The sequence below is a fragment of the Fukomys damarensis genome, unplaced genomic scaffold (assembly GCF_012274545.1).
Source record: "Fukomys damarensis isolate Sample0158 unplaced genomic scaffold, DMR_v1.0_HiC HiC_scaffold_38, whole genome shotgun sequence".
Taxonomy (NCBI): Eukaryota; Metazoa; Chordata; class Mammalia; order Rodentia; family Bathyergidae; genus Fukomys; species Fukomys damarensis.
The window spans coordinates 144796-150121 of NW_022900950.1; positions in this window are offsets into that span (position 1 = coordinate 144796).

Genomic DNA, 5326 nt, shown 5'->3' on the forward strand with positions numbered 1-5326 from the left:
CGTAATATCAATGATAATAATAACGGTCATAAATTAAGTGTCTTTAACCATTGCATATATGGTAAATGGGAAAAATTTGGGGGGAAAAACGAAATCAAGCAATCACAGTGTTCTGCCTATGAGGACAGGAAACAAGGGTACCTCCATTACAATTAGGTTAACTTGACAGCACCATCAATACCCAGGTACCATGGAGAGCAACCATTTAACCCATTTTAAATTAACATCATTTTTGTGTAAACTAATCAACACATGCTGAAGTATCCATTAAAAATGGATCTGCCTTCCTACCCTATTGTATTTATCCCTACGTTCTCAGAGGGAGAGGGAGAGAGCTCCTCCCTTTACTTTACTCTCATCCCAGTCTTGCCATCAAGAGCTTTCAGTTTTAATATGGCCTCTGAGATGACCTAAACTTTGGCACAATTAAATCAAGAATTGTGTGTTGCACAACGTGTGAATGACACCATTGGCCGTGATAAACCAGGGATGGTTTAGCTCAGGCACTTTTAACTTCCTTCAAAATTCACTTGTCAAGAATGGAGACATTTACTGACCGCCTAGAAACACATAAATAGGTAACATGGAACATTTAGAAATGTCCTCCAATGCCTTTTTTTTTTTTTTTTTTTGGTACCGGGGATTGAACTCTGGTCCTTGCACTTGCAAGGCAGGTCTCTAAACTTCTGAGCTAAATCCCTGGCCCTCCAATGCCTTATTTTGATGCACTGAATATTTGTCCTTCTTTAGCCCCTATTTCTCTGAAACTTTAAGGCTGAATGCAATACAGCCAAGGTAAAGCAAGCGAAGTAGACTGCAAAGTCGCAGATGGAAAATTCTATCAAACTTTCAGTACGAGAGCTTGTGCCTAACCAGTTACTATGGTAGGGATTGTAGCGCTCAGGAAATACAGACTTTCCCTTTGCTGCTCACTTTATTTCCCCATTGAAATCCATGCATTGCTCCTAGTAGGAAATCGATTCATTTAAAACTGGACTTATCAGACTAAGAATAAAGTGGAATTTTTGTCTAGAATTGCTCACTACGTTGGTTCAATAAACACCTGTGATGGTTTACATATTTATGCCCCCTCCAAAATTCGTGTTGAAATCTAATTTCCAATGCAACGCTATTAAAATCTGAGGCCTTTGGATGGTGATTAAACTATAGAGACTATACCTTTCTGAAATGATTACTGCTTTATAAATGGAATGAAGGGCCAGGTTTGCTCCTTCCATCCCTTCTACCCTATATGAACACAGCACTTGCTGCTAAGGGGGACCCAGCAATAAGGAGGAAACAGACAGTAGCCTTCACCTGACCTCAGATCTACTGGAGCCTTGATCTTGGACTCTCCAGCCTCCAAAACTGTAAGACATGCATTGTGATTGTTTAAAAATTACCTAGTCCCCAGCATTTTGTCATAGTAGCACAATGAACTGAGGTAATGGGAAATATTCAGCGTTTATTTTCTCTCCCAGCCTGAAAGGGTTAAATGATCAGCAACTGAGAAGGTTTCTGAGGAAAAAAAAAGCCACAATAAAAATAATCAATGGCTTCTCCCATCTGTGAATCTCAGTTTTGAATGAGATAAGTGCGGGGCTGAGAAGACAATGAAGATCTGCTGTGTGAAAAGCACATAACAAGAGATTGGGGGAACAAGAGTATTTCAAACTGGCCTAGTCTCTAGGAAGCTCAGATAAAATTTCTAACAATAGCTTTTGTAACTTTGAAGTACATACTTAAAAATAAGCATATTTTAATACTTTGGTCTCTTGTTTTCCAATTATGCTTTGTTCTTTTTACCAATTTGTGCAATTATCTTGTTTCAAATTGTTGGGATGTGCTTCATCAGGCTCCTAAATATTTTGTTTTGGAATGAGTTAAAAAATAAGTTAATAATAACCATTACCAGGGAATAAATTGAAAATGCTATTAATGCTACCTATAATGAACAAATGTTCAATCAGTTAATATAAAGACCTCCTGAGGCAAGAGGTGCCCCTCCCTCGTGGTACTAGGCAGGCCTACACTAGACAAGCAGAGCCCCTGATACAAGTACGTGACCATATACCAACTCCAAGTTGGCTCTGCACCTTGTTTGCCTATGACACAGGCCATAGAGATGAAGATAAACCAAGACCTGACCCTGTTGGACTTTTAGGGGTCTTCTGTGTAATAGAGAATCATATCATCAGCAGATAATGACAATGGAACTTCTTCCTTTCCTATCCGTATCACTTTAGTTCCTTCTCTCGCTTCATTACTGTGGCTAGTGTTTTGAGAACTATATTGAACAGGAATGGTGAGTGTGGGCACCTTCAACTTGTTCCTGATTTTAGATGGGAAGCTTTTAGTTCCTCTCCATTATGATGTTGGTTGCTGGTTTGTCATAGATGGATTTTTATCAGATTATGAGAAAGACTTTGTATATCTATTTCTTCAGTATTTTTATCATGAATGAATGATAGATTTTGTCAAATGCTTCTTTGGTGATTATTGAGGTGATTATGTGTTTTTTGTTCTTGCTTCTGTTCATGTGGTGTATTACATTTATTGATTAGCATATATGGAACGATCTCTGCATCTCTGCTTATTTGGTCATAGTGTATGATCTTTTTGATGATTTGTTGCATCCTATTTGCCAGGATCTTTTGAAGGATTTTTTTCCTGTGTGTTTATTAAAGAGAATGGCCAGTAATTCTTTTTTGGTTGAATCTTTTCCTGGTTTTGAAATCAGGGTTATATTTGCTTCTGGTAATGACTTTGAGACTACTGCTTCCCTTCTGATTTTTGTAAAGAGTTTGAAAGTACTGACATTAGATATTCTCTAAAAATTCTTTAGAACTTGGAAGTGAATCCATCAAGACCTGGGCTAATATTATCACTCTGAAGGGACTGGGGTACTGCAAATTAGAGGATGATTTCTTTGAGGAGCAACTTTAATGCTCCATAACCTTCTCTGAATGGATAGGGAAGACCTCAATCCAGCCTATAAAGGTATCAATCAGGACCAGTAATTGTTTTTAAATCCCCTACTTGGTAGCATATGGGTAAAGTATAATTGCGGGTCCTCCCCAGGGTGTGTTCCTCTCTTCTGTACAGGTTCTAAGAAAGGAGGTGGTTTGGGCTTGCCAGGATTATTGTAGACATAGAATGGGCCAGCCTTGCAGATCTGTCAGGTGGTTACTGTTAGTACATTTCCTATGTAGCATCTCTTAGCACGTGAGTTAGGGTTTTTATACCCTCAAACTGTATCCCCTAAGACCAATTTGGTTCCTAAGTATCATCAGAGTACCCTCTTTAAATTTCCCCTTGTCCTAAGCCTGTTTATCTTCAGGGAGGGGGTTGCAGACAGGTCTTCACAGTTCCTTGGGAGCTGGGAATAAGGCTAGAGACTTAAGGAGATGCAAGGTTGCCTTTCTCACTTTTCTGTTAGTCTTTCAATTTCCCAAAGAACTTTAGACATTTTTTTTTGGTGTCCCTTGCAATGAATGACAACAACCTGGTTGGGACAATATGCTACCTCTAGGAGTTGTAGAAGTACATACTTGTACTTTACAGACTGTTATTTATTAGTTATCAAGCTTCCTCCTGTCCATATTGTTGCATATGCATGTAACACCTAAAAGACACAATTAGAGTATGTAGATATATAGCTTTTTGACTTTTATTAATCTCAATGCCCAAGTAAGGGCTCTGAGCTGTGCTTTTTTGGGAGGATTTTGTCCTTAAACCTGTTGTGAACTGACAGGTGCCTATTCTGTCTTTGATGTCCTTCTTCTACAAAGCTATTTTCATTAGTGAACTATAACTCTTCAGGGTCTTGAGAAGGCAGGTCACTGATGTCCTGCCTGCTTATATAGGTCTAGGAAATCACAGGAATGACTAACCTCTGAGCCCATAAGCATCAATTAGGCAGGGTTAATAGTAGTTCAAGTCTTTATAATAATCTCAGAAATGTCTAAAAGCATGGCCTGATACTTGCTAAGCCATTCCCCTGTCAACCACAAGTCACCTTTGGTTTCAAATATAGTCCTGACCTAATGGGGAGTTAGGATTTCTAATTTTGTTCCAACATTAGTTTTGTGGCTTCTTCAGTTAGCATAACTGTAGCTGTTATTGCTCTCAGGCAGAGTGGCTATCCAGTAGCCACTCCATCTAAATTTTTTTGAGAAGTAACCCACTGGAAAAGTTCTCCTAACCTTTGGGTCAAGACAGTCAAAACAATTCCTCTCTTTTCTGATATGTAGAGAAAGAAATTTGTTTTTTTCTTTTTTAAATCAGATAAGTGAGATATTACTGAAGCCTAACTAAGGGGATGTTTTATTTCTCAAAAGACATTGTCAGTCACTTTTCCATTCTAGGGCACAAACTCAAGGCTCTTTGTAGCCTCATATAAAGACTTTTCCATTAGTCCAAAATTAGAATTCCAGATCTAACAAAAGCCAGCCATTCCAGTAAGGAAAGAAGCTATTTGATGGGAGGGAACCAGATCAAAGGTAGGCTGGATCTGGTCCCTAGATAGCTGTCATTTCCCACGTATAGGAAATTCCCCAAGTATTGGAAGTTTTGGAGAGATATCTGAGCATTTCTTTTGAAACTTTCTATCTCTTCTCACTTAGAAAATTGAGGGTTTGGATAGTATTGTACTTGGAAAGATCCAAAGTTTGGGTGGAGATTAGAATATCATCTATATACTGCAGAATGGCTCCCTGTTTAGGCTCTAAATTCCTTAAGTCTTTTTCCAGTTTCCACGCAAAAATATAAGGGTTATGTCTAAAGCCCTGTGGGGGAAGTGTTGTTTTTTCTTTGAAATGGCATTTTTCCCACTCAGAGTTAAACAGGAACTGGGGCTCTGAGGAGAGTGAAATAAAAAAGTAAACATCTTTGAAGTCTAACATTGAGAACTAATTTGTGTCCCCTGGAATCTGGGTGAGGATTGTATATGGACCTGCCACCAGAGAGTGGATTGAGGTGTTAATCTGGAAGAGGTCTTTTACTGTCCTATATTCTCCTGAAGGCTTTAGTATGGGGAGAATGGGAATGTTGCAAGGGCACTGGCAAGGCTGCAGAAGGCCATGTTGGAGAAACCTGTCTAGGAGAGGCTGGAGGCCTTTACAGTGCCCTCCTTTGATTGCATATTTCTTGGAAAGTTAGCTGGAGCTTTTTAGTTTTATAATTACTGGTATTGCTAAATTTGCCCTCCCAGGTATCCATTATACTATAAATCATTTATTCGCTAATCCGGTCAAGGAGGGCTGATATAGTCTCAACAAGTCAAATTTTCCTGGGCCTTAGTCAGAATTTAAGAATTGTCCCAAAT